Source organism: Nicotiana attenuata, unplaced genomic scaffold (genome assembly GCF_001879085.1).
Source record: "Nicotiana attenuata strain UT unplaced genomic scaffold, NIATTr2, whole genome shotgun sequence".
Lineage (NCBI taxonomy): Eukaryota > Viridiplantae > Streptophyta > Magnoliopsida > Solanales > Solanaceae > Nicotiana > Nicotiana attenuata.
This window is the reverse complement of record NW_017670478.1, coordinates 21,426-45,636: the sequence shown is the minus strand read 5'-3', so window position 1 is coordinate 45,636 and position 24,211 is coordinate 21,426.

Genomic DNA, 24,211 nt, shown 5'->3' with positions numbered 1-24,211 from the left:
ATAATAGGAGTAGTAGTCAACTTGAACTTAAGCAACACGAATGCCTTCATACAATCTTCATTGAAATGGAACTTGGCATCCTTCTCCAAAAGTTTGCACAATGGGTTCACCACCTTGGAAAAGTCCTTGATGAATCGGAGATAGAAACCGGCATGACCCAAGAAGCTCCTCACTCCCTTCACGGATGTAGGGGGAGGGAGTTTGGAGATCACCTCAATCTTGGCCTGGTCGATCTCAATACCATGCTCTGAAATTTTGTGGCCGAGGATAATGCTTTCCTCGACCATGAAGTGACACTTTTCCCAATTCAACACCAAATTTGTCTCCTCACATCTAGCCAATACCCTATAAAAATTGTTCAAACAATCTTCAAACGAATTCCCAACCACAGAAAAATCATCCATAAAGACCTCAAGAATGTCCTCCACCATGTCGGTGAAAATAGCCATCATACACCGTTGAAAAGTCATCGGTGCATTACACAACCCAAAAGGCATCCGCGAGAATGCGAAAGTACCATAGGGACAAGTGAAAGTGGTCTTCTCTTGGTCCTCGGGAGCAATAAGGATTTGGTTATAGACGGAGTATCCATCAAGAAAGCAATAAAAAGCACGCCCGGCCAACCTATCAAGCATTTGGTCAAGAAATGGAAGCGGGAAATGATCTTTCCGAGTAACTTTGTTGAGCTTCCTATAGTCCATGTACACTCTCCACCCTATGACGATTCTTATTGGGATCAATTCATTCTCATCAGTTCTTACGACAGTCATGCCCCGTTTCTTTGGGACACATTGCACCGGAGAGGTCCACAAGCTATCAGAAATGGGGTACACAACCCCGACATCTAACCACTTGATTATCTCCTTCTTCACCACCTCTTACATTGCTTCATTTAGCCTCCTTTGTTGTTCAACGGAGGGTTTGGCACCCTCATCCAAAATAATCTTGCGCATGCAAAAGGCGGGGCTTATGCCCCGAATATCCGCCAAAGTCCATCCGATTGCTCTTTTCCTTCTTTTGTGGCACCTCCAATGTGGACTCTACCTACATGTTAGTTAAGCAAAAAGAAAGGATAACTGGTAGAGTAGAAGAAGGGCTAAGGAATTCATACTTGAAAAGCGGAGGCAATGGCTTTAACTCCAAGGTAGGAGGCTCCTCGATTGAGGGCTTTATTGGAGGAGTCTTCCGGTTTTCAAGATCCAAAGATAACTTTCGGGGCTCATAAGTGTACGACCCCGTGCCTTGCAATGCATTTACACACTCCACATAGCCATAACTCTCCTAATCATCATCAAGGTTGAGCAAAACGACTTCTAATTTATCTTCAACATTCATTGTGGCAGTAGCATCATCAATAATCACTTCCGTCACCAAATCCACGAACGAACAAACTTCATTACCATTGGGTTGCCTCATTGATTTGCCCACATGGAAGACCACCTTTTCTTCACCTACCCGGAAAGTGAGATCACCGGCTTCCACATCAATAAGAGCCTTCCCCGTAGCAAGTAAAGGTCTACCCAAAATGATAGGCACCTCATAGTCCACTTCACAATCAAGGATAACGAAGTCCGCTAGGAGGATGAACTTATCAATTCGAACCAATACATCATCAATAATACCAAAAGGCCTCTTCATTGTTCAATCTGCCATTTGCAACCTCATGGATGTGGGTCTTGGTTGTCCAATTCCCAAAGTTTTGAATATCGAGTAGGGCATCAAGTTGATACTTGCCCCGAGATCACATAATGCTTTGACAAAATCGGTGTTCCCAAAAGTGCAAGGGATTGTGAAAGTGCCCGGATCTTCCAACTTTGGAGCCATTGAGTGCACAATAGCACTCACCTGATGAGTCATCTTGATGGTCTCGCAATTCATTGATCTTTTCTTGGTTACCAAATCCTTCATGATTTTGCATATCCCGGCATTTGTTCCAATGCCTCAACCAATGACACATTAATTGAAATACTCTTCATCATACCAATAGACGTTTTGAATTGGTTTTCACTGTTTTGCTTTGCAAGCCTTTGAGGGTATGAAGGAGGAGGCCTTGGCATTGGTGCCTTAGCATTGGGCACTACCGGTTCCGGCATGTCAATCACGTGTTCCCTAGATGGGTTCACCTCTTCTTGTGTCTCCTCCAAACTTTCATCTATATCAATTCTCACTTTTTCATTAGCTTGAACCATATTTCTTGGGATTACATCATCTTGCACCACAACATCTTCATCCACAATCCTTTGATTTGAGGTGGTTGTGTCTCCACCTTTTCCACTTCTAGTAGTCATGGCCATAGCATGTCCCATACTATTCCCACCCTTCGGGTTTACCACCGTATCACTGGGTAGTGCCCACTTAGGACGAGTGTTCAAAGCTTGTGAGATTTTGCCTAATTGAACCTCCAAATTCCGAATAGAAGTGTTGTGCGAGGCTATATGAGCATCAGAGTCAGCATTCTTTTCTATCATCCGTTTTAACATGTTTTCAATTCTACCCATTATTGGAAGAAGAGCTCGGGCCTTGAGAAGGATAGGGAGGTTGATTGCTTGGTTGTTGGAACATCGGTGGTCTTTGAAAACTCGACCCCCGGTTGTTGTTGTTGTTCCACCCTCCTTGGTTATTTCCTCCCCAATTGCTTTTATTGTTGCCACCCTAATTGCCTTGATTAGGATTGCCACTACTCCAATTGCGTTGGTGGCCTTGGTTGTTCTAATTACCTTGGTTCCTTTGTGACCTCCATTTTTGTTGATTTTGTCCTTGAGCATTGTTTCTTTGACCTTGATAATTGTTGACATAGTGAACTTCTTCGTCTTGCCCATTGAATGAATCACCTTGATCATAACCATTATCATCTTGCATAAATTATTCTGGACGGCTTTGCATTTGTTGAACTTGTTGTCATCTTTCGTTTACCATCATATTCACACCTTCCATTGCATGCACTTGTTTCGGCCCTTGAACTTGTTGAAGCTGAGCCTTGGCCAATTGGTTCATGGTAGTTGTCAACTCAACAATAGCTTGCACATGGTCATGTAGCTCCTTGTGTAGGTGAATAACATTAGGGTCACCTTGCGGAACATTGGCTCTACTTTGCCACGCCGAAGAGGTATCCAACATCTCATCAATAATTTCACAAGCTACAACATATGGTATGTTAATGAAGTTCCCCCCCGCGAGTTGATTAACCACACATTGATTAGTTGTGTTGATCCCCCTAAAGAAGGTCTGCTGGATCATGGCCTCGGTCATATCATTGTTCAGGAACTCTTTAACCATGGTACGATATCTTTCTCAAATCTCGTGCAATGGCTCATTGGGTTCTTGCTTGAAAGAAAGAATCTCATCCCGAAGCGTCTCCATATGTCCCGGAGAAAAGAATTTGGAAATGAACTTTTCTGCCAACTCATCCCAAGTGTGGATGGAATGGTTGGGAAACCTCTCTAACCAGTCCAATGCTTTTCCCCGTAGAGAAAAGGGAAATAGCCTCAACCTCCGCACGTCCTCAGAAACATTTTGTTTTCTTGCTCCCCCAACAAGTATCGACGAACCCCTTGAGATACTTGTAGGCATTTTGATTCGGAGCCCCGGTGAAGAATCCCCGTTGCTTAAGTAGTGTAAGCATCACATTGGTGATTTGGAAGTTGCCCGCCCTAATGCGGTTCAGGACTACAACACTTGCATAACCCTCTTTTGGTAATTGTCGATGGGCTGCCACTCTTGGTGGAGGGGCGGGCACATTATCGTGAGGTGGGCAGCCTCATCTATTAGCTTGAGGTTCAAGAGGAACCTCATCCATGGCATCATCGTCCACTTCCTCCCCCAATGGCAAATTTCCAATGGGTTCGTTGTTGAGAGCCATTTCTTACCTAAAATCAACTCAAAAACAAAATTAGTGACTCGCAAGGAAAAGAAGACAAAGCACACAAAAACCTAGATATATAAAAAAATTCGTTTAACTCTCCGGCAACGGCGCCAAAAATTTATCTCGCTCAAACTCACACCACAATTATGGGTAGTGAGGCAGTCAAAGCAATAATAAAACCCAACGCAAGTCGGGGTCGATTCCTTAGGGAGTTAGAAATGAGATTAGGTATACACCTAGTGTAATTGTATAATGTGCCTCAATTAGCACTTTCACATTCTTGTTGGTTGTTACTATTTCTACTTTTAACTAATGATTGCAAATAATAAACTACAAGACAATGTTTTTGGTTTTGGTTGTTTTTCAAATAATAAAGGATCTAGAGTCGTGACTTCCACCTAGGTGGCCACCTAACAGTGTTGTAAACTATAGGGCAAGTTTGATTAATCAGGATCGTGATATAGCAATCACACCCAATTGCTCACTCTATACCTCTCTGTAGTTTGAGTGATTTTGCCCAATTTGGCTTTCTCAAGCCCAAATGGGTATTGCACAAATTAAGTAATATATTCTCAAGTCGGGTTTTATTATCTCTAGATTTGACCCTTTAATTGGGGCTATCAGTTTCTTGAGTTCACCCCAATTCCTAGTTAGCCAAGCTTTCCTAAGCTTAGTCTCTCTTTCCCAAGTAAAGACTAGGTCAAATAGGCATGTATCAATGTTTGCAACCATTAATTCTAGAATTCAAGAATAAACAAGGATAAATATCACTAACTCAATCACAAATAAGTCCTAAAATTAAATACCCATTAAGTACTCACACTAGGGTTGAGCCACAACCCTAACTAAAGATTTAGCTACTCATAAAAAATAAAGAAATACAAGAAGAAATTAAGATAGAATGCATAATAATTGATTAGACAAAGAAAATCTAATGTTTAGACGTTAATCTAGTACAAAATTACTCAAAGAAGTAAAGAAAATGGCTCAGGTGCACCTCTGCAAACTAAACTTAACCAATAAATGACAAAAAGTTCTATTTATACTAAGCTGAAAATTTCTGACAAAAATGCCCCTGCGAAGGTTGTGCGGCCGCATAATTCTGGTGCGGTCTGCACCATGGGCTTTTGCGGCCGCACAGTTATCACGTGGTCCGCATTCTTGGGAATTTGGGCTTGGAACTTCATGGCTTCTGCGGTCCGCATGAAAATGAGTGCGGCCGCACAAAAGTGATGCGGTCCGCACTCTCTGCTTTTGGACTTGAAACAGCTCTCTGATTCTTCAAACCTGCGGACCGCATAATAATGACTGCGGCCACACTTGACCTCCTGCGGCCACACAATTTCGGTGCTGTCCGCACTCATTGAGCTGGCCAAAACAATACTCTCTGAATGTCCCTTCTGCGGTCGCACTAGAACTGTGCAGTCCCCACTGCTAGCCTTTTTGCCCTGTTTTGGTTCTTATTTACCTTTGATTCCTTTATGAGCTGATTTTCACTTTTTTGCTCGTTTTCTAATATTCCTGCAAGTAAGCACATTTTGTTAGTTTCCGTTAATACCTTTAAGCATTTTTGAGCTAAAACGCAAGTAAAAGAGAGCGAATAAGTTGTCAAAATCCCTACTTATCACAGGCCAATTCCAGACTGCACTATTCAGAATTGTGGGGATTGATTTGGATTTCTCGAGTGCATATGGATAGACCCAATGTATCAATCATCTTCTTGAAAAGTATTCGAGACATTATATGACTGCTAGTCAATGAAACTGGGTTGAGTTGTTAGAAGTGCATAGTTTTGTTACAACCTGGACAGGTCTTCGACAACTGAAATAAGTTCTTTTTAGATACTGTTGGAGAGATAACTTACACATTGTTGGTATTTGCTATGTTAAAGACATGGTACAAGTGTCATGCTGCTTACAAGCATGCGTAGGACAAGCAAACATTACTGACCGAGGCACAAGACAACTTGCGGAAAGCGTCTAAGCGGATGAAGAAGTATTATTTCCTAATAGTCTCAATCATCTTATGAGTGAAATTTCTTGATAAAAAGGAGCACTGAACAAAACTCTATAGAACTTGGAGAAAATTATTCCATCTCCTGGAAACTCTTCAAATCTACTTAGTATGAGTAAATGATCATTTTCCTTTGTGACTAGAGACACTGAGATGCTGATGCATTTGCATTTTATAAGATCTCTACGTTCAACAAGTCGATACACAGCTAAAATTTTGACGAAGGGTTATTAATTGTATGTTAGATTTCAACTCCATCATTTTCAAACCCTGACTTTGTAACGGGTAATTGATCCTACGGAGAGGGAAGTAAAAATGTTGGGATGGATACTTTGATTTCTGCTATTGCATTTGAGAATGGCTTGGAAAAGGGCGAGGAATCTTACCTCGTTGCACTTGAAGTCAAGTCAAATGTGCATATCGAGGTCCCAGATTGTGTTGCAGAACTACTGAAAGAATTCAAGGATGTGATGGCACTAGAGTTTCCAAAAGAGTTGCCACCAAAGAGGGAAATTGATCGTAGGATTAAACTTATTCCCGGATCAATACCGTCTGCGCGACTTCCCTACCACATGTCGACTATGGAATTGACTCAACTAAGAAAGCAATTATCTGAGTTGCTATTGAAGGCTCCATATGTTTCCGCTATCTGTTCTAGAAAAAGCAAGATGGTACATTGGGGATGTGTGTTGACTATAGAGCGGTGAACAAGGTAATTGTAAAAAAATAAGTACACGGTCCCTTTGGTTTAAGAATTGTTTGATAGGCTCTCAAAGGCAAGTTGTTTTACTTAGTTAGACTTACTATCGAGCTATTGGTAGGTTAGAATAGCCGAAGGGGACGCCTCTAAGACCACTTGTGTAACAAGGTATGGTAGCTTGAATTACCTCTAATGTCTTTTTGATCAGCCAATGCCCCGACAACTTTCTATAATTTAATGAACAGTGTTCTTTATGAGTACTTTGATGATTTCTTTGTCATTTATTTAGACAAGGTAGCCATCTATAGCCAGACACTTGACGAACATCTATCTCACTTGTGGAAGGTGATGGACAGACATAGAGCATATCAACTCTACGTCAAGATGGAGAAGAGTGAATTTGTAAGTCACAAAATAAAACTTCTGGATTATTTGGTTAGTAAAAACCAAGTTGAATGGACCCAAAGAAGGTGCAAGTAATATTTTACTGGCGGGCACCAAGCAGAGTGAAGGAACTGGGATCATTTTTGGGCTTGACAAAATATTACCGGAACTTTATTGTATGTTATTCAAAAAAGTTTGTCCCTTTGACTAATCTATTGAAGAAGAACGTCAAATGGATTTGGTCGGATTCGTGTGACAAGGCTATGCGTTGAAGAAGTCCATAGGATTTAAACCAATCTTGAAGTTGCCAAATTTTTATTTTCCATTTCAAGTACACACCAATGCTTCAGACTATGTTGTTGGGCGTGTGCTGGTCCAGGAGGATCATCCGGTTGCATTTGAAAGCACAAATTTAAGTATGACAAACATTATTCTGCACATGAAAAGAGATGGTTGCAGTAATTCATTATCTTCAGGTTTGGAAAGTCTATTTTTTAAGAACTAAGTTTGTGGTGAAAAAGAAAAATGTGGATAATACGTGCTTCAAAACTCAATGAAAATTTAGGAAGTAGGCTCGATGGTAAGATTTTTTTGGATGAATACGACTTTGTGTGAGTACATAAACCTAGAAGACAAAATCAGGTGGTCAATACGTTAAGTTGCAAAGAGGTATTTGTTGCAATTTATTCGCTCAATCGAGTTGAATCTGATTTTCTAGATACAATTAAGTTATGTGTTGTGAATAAACCATTATATATGAAATTAGTGGATCAAATGAGAAACAGGATAGCTAGCATGTAAGGCCCCGTAAAATTTTTTACTGAAAACCCGAGAGCTCGTAGTGCCAAGTTAGGAATACGTGTTAGAAATTTGTAAAATTCGGTTCGGACCCTTTGGATTGATGTATGCATTAAAAAAAGTCAAGGAATAATGTTTTCCAGAAAAGTGCAATTCTGCGGTCCAGTATGCGTCGCATAACACCTATGCGGACCGCATAGTCACCGCAGAGTGAAGCAGTGTGTTGGTCAATTTTGAGGTCAACTATGCGGCCACATATGCGATCGCATAATCAATATACGGGCCGCATAGTCATCGCATAATCCCCTTGAAATTTTGTAAGGGACGATTTTGCGGTGCATTATGCGACCGCAGAACAGGTATGCGGACCGCATTTCTGTCGCATACCCAGACAGTGTGTTCAGGTTTTGGGACCATTTTTGTGGTCCATTTTGCGGGCCGCATGTCAGGTATGCGATCGCGGATTTCGTCGGGACTTCTATTTTCTAACTTTTAAAACCCTACCCTATCCCATTAAAAATACCCCATTAGACCATTTTTCTGTTATTTCACTGCATATAGGGTGAGAGAGGGAGTAATCTTCATCAAGTCCCCACTCTATCCTTGCCCCAAATCCTTGAAGATTGACAAATGAAATTACTAGGTCTTCATCCTGAGAGGTAAGAACTTGTACCCTCGTCTAAAATTTCGAAATTTATATTAAGGCAAGTGATTAGCAAGTGAGTTCATGGGTATAAGAGTTGATAATCTTGCATGCATAAAAGATGATGGGGTATGGGAAGGTTGTGAACTAAAAAGATAACAATTGTGACATAGGATGATGAAAATCTCTCACAAAGGGGTCCTAGAATCACTGTGCACACTTAGTGCTTGGTAATATGCTCAAATGAGCTAGAATCCTAATCATGTCTCTAATTCTTGGTTCAAATTGCAAATTCTTATAAAATAGATTGAAGCGTCCCGGAATTTATTATAAAGATTTAAGAAAAGCTCCATTGAGGTATGTATGGCTATTACCCCATCCTCTTAGAAATTGAGCTTTCATGGTTCTCGTGCAATTGTTGTAAGTTCGAACTTGATTGATGCAATACTTGTTATGTTAAATGAATTGATGTTGTGAAAATGTTTGTGGAAGGTACTTCTTCATGCCGTTTAATGTGTTACTCCTTGCAAATTGAGGATGTGTGGTGAATTGAACATGAGCTATGTGCTAAATGCCTAAATGTCAAGCCAAGGTTGCATTGTGATTGATATGCCGAACTAGATAAATTCCTCTCTATGCTTATAACCTAAACTGCTTTTTATGTGCCTATGGTCTTTAGTCAAAGTAAATGTTGAAATTGGGAATAACGTGAAACGTGAGTTATGGAATGTGGTAATTGTGGCTCCAAGTGCCGATAAATTAATACATGTGTAACCAAAGATTAGAGCGAGATGACTAACAGAAAATGGTAACGTCTCGGGGAGACGGCTTAGCCGATCGGGCCATGATCGGACGCCTTGTTATACACACGTTGTGGAAATGTACTGATGATTGAAACTGGAAAGTGAGAATAAAATAATGGTAACGCCTCGGGGAGACGACTTAGCCGATCGGGCCGTGATTGGACTCCGCTCAAGAAAGCGGTGGCAAAGTGGATAATGATGCAACAATGCGAGATGTTCCAATTTAAAACTTCACAAACTTTGTGAAAACTATGTGAACCTCTCATATTATTGATATGGTGCTTATTTGAAACTTTGTTGTCTTTATGATTTCCTCTTTACTCTTGTATGGTTGTTCTTTCTAGCAGGATGGTGTTTAGTTATACATACTAGTACTATTCCATGGTACTAACGCCCCTTTTGCCAGGGGCGCTACATTTTTTAATTGAATGTAGGTGGCTCCATAGCGGATAGTGCTGATCACGTTTAGCGGAGCATCCTCCTCTCAAAGGCTTGGTGAGCCCCTTCCTCCTTCAATGGGTTATGTTGTACATCTTTTGTTATAGATATTCTCTTTTGAGGTATAGCCGGGGCCTTGTTGCCGGTGTTGTCATTATTCTCTTTTGTATCCTTAGAGGCTCCGTAAACGTTTGTATGGGTTATGTACGGGTGTTGAATAGGTCAATGAACCATGTTGTAACTTTGTACTCTAGCTCTTCTAAACTATAACTGTATGAAATCTTTAAAACCTAACCCATGATTTAAGGTTTGTGGCATGAAAATGGTTTAACAATGTGAGGGTTCGATTTTGCTATTGTCTAAATAATTGGTAGTGTGGTTCCCTTAACCGTAATGACTTGGGGTAGAGAAGTATTAATAAGGCTTGCTCAGTTGGGATTCACTCGATTGTGCGTCGGTCGCGCCTCCCGAGGTTGGGGCGTGACAAACTTGGTATCAAAGTCTAAGGTTTTAAAGTGTCCTAGGACGTCTCGGATCCGTGTCTAATAGAGTCCTTCTTATCGGTGTGAAGTCGACCACATCTATAAGTTGGAGGCTACTTGGGCATTAGGAATAAGACCATTCTTTGATATTCTGGATCGTGCGGGAATTGTGAAACTATTCCCCCCCCCCCTCTAACTAGTACATTGCTCTATCTTTCAGTAAATGGCACCTAAGAAGAAAGCCAGAATTGGAGCCAGTGCCACCCCAAGAGTGGCCGATGATTCACTACTTGATACTGCGGGGGAGGATAATCACCCTGCTATTACCCTGCCAGATTCTTCTACTCTGGAGCACACTACCTCAGTTCCTACATCTACGGGGGGTACCACTATCCCTCCCATTGATACTCTTGTTCCGCCTCCAGCCCCAGCTTTTGGTTCTGGTATTTCTGATGGGGATCTTAGGAGAGCTATTCAGATGTTGACTCAGCTAGTGGCCCCTCAGGCCCAAAGGCCAAATGCTGCAGCCAGTTCATCTAGCCAGCAAGGGGATTCCACTAGTTCCAGGGTGAACAGATTTCTTCAGTTAGACCCTCCAGTGTTTACGGGTGCCAATCTAGAAGAGGACCCTCAGGATTTTATTGATGAGATGCACAAGTCCCTCCGGGTTATGCGTACAACTGAGACAGAGCGAGTAGAGTTAGCTGCCTACCGTCTAAAAGGGGCGTCCTATTCATGGTTAGAGTTGTGGGAAGATTCCCGTGAGGAGGGGAGCCCTCCGACGAGGTGGAGCGAGTTTGCCGATGCATTTATAGATCATTTCCTGCCTGCCGAGATAAGGGCAGCTCGTGCGGCAGAGTTTGAGAATATGAAGCAAGGTAGTAGAAGTGTATGGGAGTACCACATGGAGTTCGCCCGCCTGTCCAAATATGCTATTCACATGCTGCCTACAATGGAGGCTAGGGTGCGTCGGTTTGTTCAGGGCCTTAATCCTTTGACTATTAATGAGGCTTCTACAGCTGCCTTGAATTCTGACATGAATTATGGGAAGATGGTAGCGTTTGATCAGGCCACAGAGAATCGCAAACTGAAGAACATAATGGAGAGATAGGGTAACAGAAAGACCCGGTCTGCGGGCAACATGGGTGAGTCACTAGGTGGGGGAAGATCAACTTTCCGGGGAGTAACATCAGGGCCGTCCCAGTCTGTTGCAAAGTCTTCAGCTAGTGCACCGCCATCAGGCCCAGCCAGCAGCAGCAGTGATGTCGTTTTAGGCCTAGTCAGGGCAACAGAGGATCCCATTAGCGGGGTCGGTCAAGAGAGAGATCCCAGCAGCAGCAGAGGTCCCCGTGCCCCAAGTGCGGGAAGATGCACTTAGGGGTTTGCTACTTGGAGTTACCCGTATGCTATGGATGCGGGATGAGGGGCCACATTTAGAGGCATTGTCATGCATCCTGCTAAGGAGCGGGTAGGGGCACAACACATTCATCCAGTCCAGCAGTTGCTACATCTTCAGCCCCCTCCCCAGCTCGGGGTACCCCAGCACCCGCAGGGCGAGGTGCAGCTTGGGGTGGGGCGCAGAGTTCAGGAGGACCCAGCCGGTTCTATCTTTGAGTGGTCGCCAGACTGCAGAGGCTTCTCCAGATGTTGTTACAGGTATTCTACTGTCCAATCCCATGATGTGTATGCACTTATTGATCCCGGTTCCACCCTGTCCTATGTTACCCCTTTGTTGCTATGTAGTTCAAGATAGAACCAGAATAGCATCATGAACCATTCTCAGTATCTACTCCGGTTGGTGAGTCAATTTTGGCTACTAGAGTTTATAGAAGTTTTGTGGTCACGGTGCGTGGTAGGGATACCATGGTCGATCTCATTGAATTGGGGATGGTGGATTTTGATGTAATAATGGGAATGGATTGGCTCTTTCATGTTTCTCCAAGCTTGATTGTCGAACTAGAACTATGAGGCTTGAGTTTCCTAATGATCCCGTGGTAGAATGGAAGGGAGATAATGTGGTGCCTAAAGGTCGGTTTATTTCTTACCTTAACGCCGCGAAGATGATCAAGAAGGGGTGTATCTATCATTTAGTCCATGTTACGGACACCAATGCCGAGGCACCTAGCCTTGAGTCCGCACCTGTTATGAATGAATTTCTGGATGTCTTTCCAGATAAGCTCCCTGGGATTCCCCCAGACAGGGAGATTGACTTTGGTATCGATGTGATGCCAGGCACGCAGCTTATATTAATTCCACCTTACAGAATGCAACCGGCAGAATTGAAAGAGCTAAAGGAACAACTGAAGGATTTGCTAGAGAAAGGTTTCATCCGGCCAAGTGTGTCACCTTGGAGCGCACCGGTCTTGTTTGTAAGGAAGAAAGATGGGCCGCTACGAATGTGTATTGACTACCGGCAACTCAACAAAAATCACAATCAAAAATAAATACCCCCTACCTAGAATAGATGAATTGTTTGATCAATTGCAAGGTGCTATGTGTTTTTCAAAGATTGACTTGCGGTCCGGGTATCATCAATTGAAGATAAGGGAGCGGGATATTCCAAAAACAGCTTTCAGGACTCGGTATGGGCACTTTGAATTTCTGGTGATGTCTTTTGGGCTAACAAATGCCCCAGCAGCTTTCATGGATCTTATGAATCGAGTCTTCAAGCCTTTTCTATACTCCTTTGTGATAGTATTCATTGACGATATTCTCGTATATTCCCGAAGTCAAGAAGATCATGCTAACCACCTCAGGGCAGTTCTGCAGACTCTTCAGCAACATCAACTGTATGCAAAATTTCCGAAATGTGAATTTTGGCTTGAACCCGTCATGTTCTTGGGTCATGTCGTCTCCAGGGAAGGAATTATGGTTGATCCTCAAAAGATTGCAGCAGTGAAGAATTGGCCTAGGCCTACCACTCCAATAGAGATTCGCAGTTTCTTGGGTTTGGCTTGGTACTACAGAAGGTTTGTGGAGGGATTCTCTACTCTTGCCTCTCCCTTGACTAACTTGACCCAGAAAGCAGTTAAGTTCCAGTGGTCCGATGCATATGAAAGGAGTTTCCAGGAATTGAAGTCAAGACTGACTACAGCACCGGTATTAACCCTGCTAGAGGGTACAGAGGGATTTGTGGTGTATTGCGATGCTTCAAGGATCGGGCTTGGGTGTGTGTTAATGCAACACGGCAAGGTTATAGCTTACGCTTCTAGGCAACTCAAGAATCATGAAAAGAACTATCCGACCCATGATTTAGAGCTTGCGGCAGTGGTGTTTGCGCTAAAGATTTTGCGACATTATCTATATGGGGTCCATGTGGATGTATTCACGGACCACAAAAGCCTTCAATAAATTTTCAAGCAGAAGGAGTTGAATCTGAGACATAGAAGATGGCTAGAGTTACTCAAGGATTATGATATTGATATTCTCTATCACCCGGGAAAGGCTAATGTTGTGGCGGACGCTCTTAGTTGAAAATCTATGGGAAGTTTAGCTCATTTGAGGGCGGATCAGAGGCCGTTGGCCCAGGAGGTTCATCAACTGGCTAGTTTGGGAGTTCGCCTTGCGGACTCTAATGAAAGAGGGGTAATTGTGCTGAATATGGCTGAATCGTCGCTTGTGGTGAAGGTGAAAGAGAAGCAATTCAACGATCCATTATTAGCACAACTGAAGGAGGGGATTCATAAACATAAGATCACAGTTTTTTTCCTTTGGCATAGATGATGGTACCCTACGGTACCAAGGCCATCTAAGTGTTCCGGATATTGACGGTCTTCGGGAAAGGATCATGGCAGAAGCTCACACTTCCAGGTATTCAGTGCACCCAGGTTCTACAAAAATGTATCATGATCTTAAGGAAGTTTATTGGTGGAACAACATGAAAAAGGAGGGGGCGGACTTTGTGGCAAGGTGTCCGAACTGTCAACAAGTGAAGGCCAAACATCAAAGGCCAGGTGGATTGGCTCAAAGCATAGAAATCCCAATGTGGAAATGGGTAATGATCAACATGGATTTTATGGTGGGGTTATCGCGCACTCCGCGCAAGTTGGACTCAATTTGGGTGATTGTGGATCGACTTACAAAATTAGCACACTTCTTGCCAGTCAAATCTACCGACACAGCGGAACAGTATGCTCAGTTGTATATCAAGGAAATAGTCAGGTTGCATGGCACTCCAGTCTCAATCATTTCAGATCGAGCGGCTCAGTTTACGACCAACTTTTGGAAGAAATTTCAACAAGGTTTGGGCACGCAGGTAAATCTTAGCACAACGTTTTACCCCCAGACTGACGGGCAAGCAGAACGGACTATTCAGACGCTTGAGGACATGTTGCGTGCTTGTGCGCTTGATTTTCCACTCATAGAGTTTGCTTACAACAATAGCTTCCATGCTAGTATCCAGATGGCGCTATTTGAGGCATTGTATGGTAGGAGATGTAGGTCTCCCATTAGGTGGTTCGAAGCCGGAGAAGCTGAATTGATAGTGCCAAACCTTGTGCACCAGGCCATGGAGAAAGGCAAAATTATTCAGGAAAGGTTAAAAACTGCTCAGAGTCGCCAAAAGTCTTATTCGGACATTCGTCGCAGAGATTTGGACTTCAAGGAAGATGATTGGGTATTTCTGAAGGTTTCCCCCATAAAGGGTATCATGCGGTTTGGGAAGAAAGGAAAATTGAATCCAAGGTATGTCGAACCGTACAAAATCATTCAGAGGATTGGTCAGGTGGCGTACAAGCTCGAGCTGCCACCCGAGATGTCATTGGTACACCTAGTCTTCCATGTGTCTATATTGAAGAAGGTAGTAGGAGATTCGTCCACTATTGTGCCAGTTGAAACTATTGAGGTTAATGAAGGACTGTCATATGAAGAAGTTCCAGTTGTCGTTCTCGACAGGCAAGTCAGAAAATTGAGGAATAAGGAAATTGCCTCCGTAAAAGTGTTATGGCAGAACCAGCAAGTTGAGGAAGCCACTTGGGAAGCCGAGGAAGAAATGAGAAAGAAGTACCCACATTTATTTGTATAGCCATGTAATAGCCTTTTATGCATTTGGTCTATAGGAACTCTTATCTTCTGGTTTGATCTATGTAAAACTGTTCTGTCTTGGTTATATGTTGCCTATGCGGCCATGGTTGGTGTTGTACAAGTTATGTTGTGTCTGTGGAACATGTATATGCTGTTAGATTATGTTTTCGGGGCTCTCTGACAGGTGGATATGCCTAGTTGCAAAGGAAACTCTGGCGAAATTTTTGGAAATTTAGGGAGTTAGCCAAATTTGGGGCTGTGGATATGTTTCTTGTTGTGAAAAGCTGAGGTTGCATAAGAACTTCTAACAAGTGACCCTTGATCCTCATTCGAGGACGAATGATCTTAAGTGGGGGAGGATGTAAGGCCCCGTGAAAATTTTTTCTCAAAACCCGAGAGCTTGTAGTGCCAAGTTAGGAATACGTGTTAGAAATTTGTAAAATTCGGTTCGGACCCTTTGGATTGATGTATGCATTAAAAAAAGTCAAGGAATAATGTTTTCCAGAAAAGTGCGATTCTGCGGTCCAGTATGCGGTCGCATAACACCTATGCGGACCGCATAGTCGCCGCAGAGTGAAGTAGTGTCTTGGTCAATTTTAGGGTCAACTATGCGGCCACATATGCGATCGCATAATCAATATGCGGGCCGCATAGTCATCGCATAATCCCCTTGAAATTTTGTAAGGGACGATTTTGCGGTGCATTATGCGACCGCAGAACAGGTATGCGGACCGCATTTCTGTCGCATACCCAGACAGTGTGTTCAGGTTTTGGGACCATTTTTGCGGTCCATTTTGCGGGCCCCATGTCAGGTATGCGATCGCATATGCTATCGCGGATTTCCTCGGGGCTCCTATTTTCTTACTTTTAAAACCCGACCCTATCCCATTAAAAATACCCCATTAGACCATTTTTCTATTATTTCACTGCATCTATAGTGAGAGAGGGAGTTCTAGAGAGAGAGGGAGTAATCTTCATCAAGTCCCCACTCAATCCTTGCCACAAAACCTTGAAGATTGTCAATTGAAATTACTAGGTCTTCATCCTAAGAGGTAAGAACTTGTACCCTCGTCTAAAATTTTGAAATTTATATTAAGGCAAGTGATTAGCAAGTGAGTTCATGGGTATAAGAGTTGATAATCTTGCATGCATAAAAGATGATGGGGTATGGGGAGGTTGTGAACTAAAAAGATAACAATTGTGACATAGGATGATGAAAATCTCTCACAAAGGGGTCCTAGAATCATTGTGCACACTTAGTGCTTGGTAATATGCTCAAATGAGCTAGAATCCTAATCATGTCTCTAATTCTTTGTTCAGATTGCAAATTCTTATAAAATAGATTGAAGCGCTAAGAGTCCCAGAATTTATTATAAAGATTTAAGGAAAGCTCCATTGAGGTATGTATGGCTAAAACCCCCTCCTCTTAGAAATTGAGCTTCCATGGTGCCCGTGTAATTGTTGTAAGTTCGAAACTTGATTGATGCAATACTTGTTATGTTAAATGAATTGATGTTGTGAAAATGTTTGTGGAAGGTACTTCTTCATGCCGTTTAATGTGTTACTCCTTGCAAATTGAGGATGTGTGGTGAATTGAACATGAGCTATGTGCTAAATTCCTAAATGTCAAGCCAAGGTTGCATTGTGATTGATATGCCGAACTAGATAAATTCCTCTCTATGCTTATAACATAAACTGCTTTTGTATGTTCCTATGGTCTTAAGTGGCAAAGTAAAAGTTGAAATTGGGAATAACGTGAAACGTGAGTTATGGAATGTGGTAGTTGTGGCCCCAAGTGCCGATGAATCAATACATGTGTAACCAAAGATTGGAGTGTGATGATTAACGGAAAATGGTAACGTCTCGGGGAGACGGCTTAGCCGACCGGGCCGTGATCGGACGCTATTTTATAGACACATGGTAGAAATGTATTGATGATTGAAACTGGAAAGTGAGAATGAAATAATGGAAACGTCTCGGGGAGACGGCTTAGCCGATCGGGCAGTGATCGGACTCCACTCAAGAAAGCGGTGGCAAAGTGGATAATGATGCAACAGTGCGGGATGTTCCGATTTAACATTTCAGAAACTTCGTGAAAACTATGTGAACCTCTCATATTATTGATGTGGTGCTTATTTGAAACTTTGTTGTCTTTATGATTTCCTCTTCACTCTTGTATGGTTGTTCTTTCTAGCAGGATGGTGTTTAGTTATACATACTAGTACAATTCCGTGGTACTAACGCCCCTTTTGCTGGGGGTGCTACATTTTTTAAATGAATGTAGGTGGCTCCATAACGGATAGTGTGGATCACGTTTAGCGGAGCATCCTCCTCTCAAAGTCTTGGTGAGCCCTTTCCTCCTTCGAGGGGTTATGTTGTACATCTTTTGTTATAGATATTCCCTTTTGAGGTATAACTGGGGCCTTGTTGTCGGTGTTGTCATTATTGTCTTTTGTATCCTTAGAGGCTCCGTAGACGTTTGTGTGGGTTATGTACAGGCGTTGGATAGGCCAATAAACCATGTTGTAACTTTGTACTCTAGCTCTTCTAAATTATAACTGTATGAAATGTGAAAACTTAACCCATGATTTAAGGTTTGTGGCATGAAAATGGTTTAACAATGTGAGGGTTTGAATTTTGCGATTGTCTAAATAATTGATAGTGTGTTTCCCTTAACCGTAATGACTTGGGGTAGAGAAGTATTAATAAGGCTTTCTCAGTTGGGATTCACTCGATTGAGCGTCGGTCGCGCCTCCCGAGGGTGGGGCGTGACATAGGCAGTATTGGATCGAGGACAATCTATTAAACTTTAAATGGGGGAGAATTCTTCTTCCTTAGAGTGCTGGGTTGTGTCGTTCACTTCTAAAGGACACACGTGATACCACTTATGCTGATCATCCGGGTGTGGAAAGAATGTTGGCATTGGTGTCTTGAAATTACTTCTGGAAAAAAATGGAGAATGGTATTGAGTCTTATGTGAAGACTTGTCTTGTGTGCCAACTTGACAAGATTGAACGGAAAAAAAAAAGCTAGTTTGTTATAGCCTCTACCGGTTTCGAAGCGTTCGTAGGCTTCCATTTCTGTGGATTACATAGCGGGTCTCTATAAGTTAATGGTAAAGTGTCAATTTTGGAGGTGGTAGATTGATTCTCTAAGTATGAGAGTTTCATTGCTTGTCCAATCATTTATTATTCAGAGGTAGCTGCCGAGTTATTTTACAAGCATGTTCTGAAATATTTTGGGATTTCAAGTGATTGTAAGTGATAGAGATTCGAGATTCACAGGCAAATTCCGGACTGTATTGTTCAAATTCGTGGAGAACGATTTGAATTTCTTGACTGCAAATCATCGGCACACTGATGGGCAGGACGAACGTATCAATCATTTGCTTAAATAGTATTTGCGGCACTATATGACTGCTAGTCCGTGAAACTGAGTTGAGTTGTTAGAAGTGTACAGTTTTGTTACAAACTGGACAGGTTTCGGCAACTAAAATGACTCCTTTTATAGTAGTGTTGGGGAGATAAACTGATACACCGTTTGCTTTCTGCTATTGCATTTAAGAAGGGCTTGAAAAGGGGCGAGGAAACTTATCTCGCTGCACTTGTTGAATTGAAGCCAGAGGTGCAAATTGAGGTCCCAGATTGTGTTGCAAAACTGCTAAAGGAATGAAAGGATGTGATGCCACCAGAGTTTCCAAAAGAGTTGCCACCGAAAAGGGAAATCGAATGCAGGATTGAACTTATTCCAGATCAATGCTACCTACGTGGCCTCCTTACCATATGTCGCCTATGAAACTGACTAAACTAAGCAATTGTCTAGGTTGTTATTGAAGGCTCCATATGGTGCTACTATTCTGTTCTAGAAGAAGTGGGATGGCACAATGCGGATGTGTCTCGACTATAGGGCGTTGAACAAGATGACTATAAAAAATAAGTACCCGGTCCCTTTGATTTAAGGTTTGATCGATAGGCTCTCCAAGGCTAGTTATGTTACTAAGTTAGACTTAAGATTGGGCTTTTGGCAGGTTAAACTAGCCGAAGGGGACGCCCATATCACCACTTGTGCCCCTAGGTATGGTAACTTTGAATTTCCTCTAATGTCGTTAAACAATGACTAGACAACTTTCTGTAACTTAATAAATAATGTTCTTTAGAGTATTTGAATGATTTCGTTGTTGCTTATTTAAGCAACGTATTCATCCGAATCCGGACACTTGGCAAACATCCCTCTCATTTGCGGAAGATGCAGGACAGATGTAGAGCATATAACCTCTATGTCAAGATGAAGAAGTATGAATTTGCAAGTTGCAAAATAAAGTTTCTGGGTCATTTGGTTAGTGAAAAATCAACGAATGGACTTAAAGAAGGTGCAAACAATAGTTGATTGGCAGGCACCAAGCTCAGTGACGGAATTGAGATCGTTTTTGGGCTTGACAAATTATTACCGAAAGTTTATTGCAAGTTATTCAAAAAAAGGTTGCTCCTTTGACTGATTTGCTGAAGAAGAACTTCAAATGGATTTGGTCGGGTTCGTGTGACAACCTTTCAATGCGTTGAATAAGTCTATTACGTATGAACCAATCTTGAAGTTGCCAAAGTTTGTTTTATCGTTTTTCTCTTATAGACTACAAGATTTCTCTTATAGATTGTTACCAAGAATTATAATTTCGCTTATCTCTCTTATGACACCGATGCTTCAGATTATGTTGTTGGCGTTGTGCTGGTCCAGGAGGATCATCTGGTTGCATTTTAAAGCAGAAAGTTAAATGTTACGTAGAAAAAATATTTTGCACATGAGAAAGAGATAGCCGTAGTAATTCATTATGTGAGTACACAATCCTGGAAGACAAAATTAGGTGGTTGATACGTTAAGTTGCAAAGAGGTATTTGCAGTAATTTATCACTTGAACTGAATCTAATTTTCTAGATACAATTAAGTTATGGGCTGCTAATGATCAATTATATGTAAAATTAATGGATCAAGTGAGAGACGGGACAATTAGCGGTACTGGATCGAGGACCATCTGTTGAACTTTAAATGGGGGAGAATTGTTTTTCCTCGGGGTGTTGGATTGTGTCAACCATTTCTAAAGGCACTACTAGAATTCCTGCATAAAGCGATCAAAATTTAGCGACCAAAGTTGGTCTGACAAGAAAAGCGACCAAACTTGGTCGCTAAACTAGTGAAAATAATAAAATAATGATTTTAAATAAATTAGCGACCAACGTTGATCGCAACTTGGTCGAAAATTTTGTCAAACTGTTGACCGAACTAGTCAGACTTGCTTGGTCAAAGAATTACTCAGATTAGCGACCAACGTTGGTCGCTTCATGAGATCCACTTATTAAATTTTAATAATTATAATATTATTTTTAAAAAATAACAAAATAAATAAATAAAATTTAAAATTAGCGACCAAGGTTGGTCGCTATATAAAGAGAAAACAGGTTGATACCAACTTTGGTTGCTAATTTAGGAACCAGTTATAAAATTTTAATAATTATAATTTTTTTAAAAAATTATAAAATATAAATAAATATAATTCAACTTTAGCGACCAATGTTGGTCGCTCAGTAGAGTATAGACCAACTTTGGTCGCTAATCTGGGACCCGCTTAATATTTTAAATATAATAAAAAAGATAAATAAATCTGATTTAAGTTTAGTGTCCAACTTGGGTCGCTAACTTAAAATTATGTATGTTTAGCGAACAAAGTTGGTCGCTTTATAGGTCAACATTGGTCAAAATTAAAATTACTTTTGTATTTAGTAAATAAATAATATGAATGTTAGCCGTTAACACTTTTGTAATACAAGGGATGAATATTACTACGAAGCGTGCGTGTGTGTGTGTGTGTATATATATATATATATATATATATATATATATATATATATATATATATATATTACGCTATACTATGCACTAAGTATAAGTGTATTAGGTAATGTTATATCGAATATAGCTTATATATATGTAATATATATACTTACGTTATACTATGCACTAAGTATAAATGTATTAGGTAATATTATATCGAATGTAGCTTATATATGTATATAATATATATACTTACGCTATACTATGCACTAAGTATAAGTGTATTAGGTAATATTATATCGAATGTAGCTTATATATATATAACATATATACTTACGCTATACTATGCACTAAGTATAAGTGTATTAGGTAATATTATATCGAATGTAGCATATATATATATATATATATATATATATATATATATATATATATATAATATATATACTTACGCTATACTATGCACTAAGTATAAGCGTATTAGGTAATATTATATCGAATATGGCTTATATATATGTAATATATATACTTACGCTGTACTATGCACTAAGTATAAGCGTATTAGGTAATATTATATCGAATATGGCTTATATATATGTAATATATTATATCGAATATGGCTTATATATATGTAATATATATACTTACGCTGTACTATGCACTAAGTATAAGCGTATTAGGTAATATTATATTGAATATGGCTTATATATATGTAATATATATAGTTACGCTGTACTATGAGTCATCGCTAGAGGCTCGCCTTCCCCGTGCTCATTCCTCCCGTCCTCCCGTGGTCATTCTTCCCATCATCGACAAATAGCCCATTCTAGATACCGTCATGGTGAAGAAAGTTCATCATGTGGAGAACAATCTTTGAACTTATTAGTTTATGTTAGACAAATACAATTGGTTTTCGAATGGTTTTGTAATAACATTTAACTTATTAGTTTGCTAATTAGCTTAAAGTATAAAGTTCTATTGAACTTTATACTTTGTTCGTTATAATTGTTGTTGTTGTTGTTGTTGTTGTTGTGCTTGTTGTTGCTGTTGTTGGCATATTTGCCTATTTAGGAATTTTGGTAAGCTGGCAGGTGGTGTAGCTGCCAAAAGAGGCAGTTCCTGCCAGCAATATACCAAGAAAAGCGACCAACTTTGGTCGCTATTTGGTCACATTTCTATTAAAAAAAATAATTTTCTGTGAAATAGCGACCAAGGTTGGTCGCTATTTAACCCGGATTTCCCAAAAAGCGACCAAGATTGGTCGCTATTTACCAGAAAATTAACAATTTCTGGAAATATGGCGACCAGGCTTGGTCGCTTATTAATAAGTAAAAAAGTTAATTCATGTATTTAGCGACCAGCTTTGGTCACTTGTTTAAAAAAAATAATTAAAAAATTTATAGTATAACGACCAACTTTGATCGCAATTTTCCAGATTTTAAAATATAATATTTCGTATACAGACCAAAGTTGGTCGCTACTTAATAATTAATAATAAAAAAAAATGAAATTTACACAAATGAGACCAACTTTGGTCGCAAAATTTATAATATTAAAATAATATAGCGACTAAAGTTGGTCGCTAGTGTCTTTACCGGAATATTTGGTCCTTTGACTTGAGAGACCAAAGTTGGTCGCTAATTAGCGACTAACTTTGGTCCCTAAGGTAAAGGGACCAGCTTAATATCGACCAGGCACGTTTGGTCGCTTTTTGATCGCTTTTTGGCCAATAAGCGACCAACACTGGTCGCTTTTTGTGGTCGTTTTTTTCCGAATTTCTAGTAGTGAGGAGATACGCGATGCCACTTATACTCATCATCCGGGTGTGGAAATGATGTTGGTGTTGCTATCTCGAAATTACTTATGGCAAAAAATGGGGGATAGCATTGAGGCTTATGTGAAGACTTTTCTTGTGTGCCAACTTAACAAGACTAAAAGGAAGAAAAACGCTGGTTTTTTACAGCCTCTACCAGTTCTAAAGCATCCGTAGGCTACCATTTCTATGGATTCCATAGCAGGTTTCCAAAAATTGATGGTAAAGCGTCAATCATGGTGGTAGTTAGATTCTCAAAGTATGTGATTTTCATTGTTGTTCCAATCATTTGTTATTCAGAGGTAGCTGCCGAGTTATTTTACAAGCATGTTATAAAACATTTTGGGGTTCTAGATGATATTGCAAGTGATAGAGATTTGACATTCACGGACCGATTTTTGAATACATTGTTCAAATTTGTGGGGACTTGTTTGAATTTCTCGACTGCAAATAACCCGCAAACCGATGGGTAAGATGAACGTATCAATCATCTGCTTGAAAAGTATTTGAGGCACTATATGACTGCTAGTAGAAGAAACTGGGTTGAGTTGTAAGAAGTGTGTAGTTTTGTTACAACCTGCACTGGCCTTCGACAAGTGAAATAGGTCCTTTTGAGATAGTGTTGGAGAGCTAAACTGACACACTGGTTGAAGTCGCTTAGTTAAAGACATGGGACAAGTGTCATGTCGCTTACAGGCGTGCGTACGACAAGAAAGAGTTGCTGGTCGAGACACAAGATAGCACGAGGAAAGCGTCTAAGAGGATGCAGAAGTATGCTGATAGAAATAGGCGGGATTCGAAATATACTATTGGTGACAAAGTGTTGCTGAAATTCACTCCACATAAATTAAGGCGACCACTTGGAAATTTTAAGCAAAGTAGGTGAAGTGGCATACCGAATGAATCTGCGGAACGTCTCAAAGTACACCCAACTTTTCATGTAAGTTTCTTGAAATCATTTCATGAAGATACTGAGGTTCGAACAAGGGCGGCGTCCAAACGTGCTCCTCCAGTGGTGCGCAAGCACTATAAGGATACTATTGAGAGGATTTTGGATCATTATATGTTGGGTAATAGCAACAATAATTGGCGGACAAATTTCCTGGTTCAATGGACGGGGAAATATGAGTGTGATGCAACTTGGGAGAAAGGGGAGTTTCTATAGAAATTCGAAGATCAAATCAAGGCATATATGGATTCTGCCTCATCGAGGGCAAGGAGCTTATCTGGTAGGAAAATTTTGCTAGCCCGTTAGCTTGATTAATCGGACATGGCACGGGCGTGACGAGGGATTTACATAATGGACGTCGACACAACCCTATGATGGTTGTTTGTCGTGTTGGCATGAGGTGAGATTGCTTGTGCGGGTAGGCATGGACTGTGGAACTATGGTATATGGCCTCGAAGGCATGTCGAGAGCTGGACGAGCT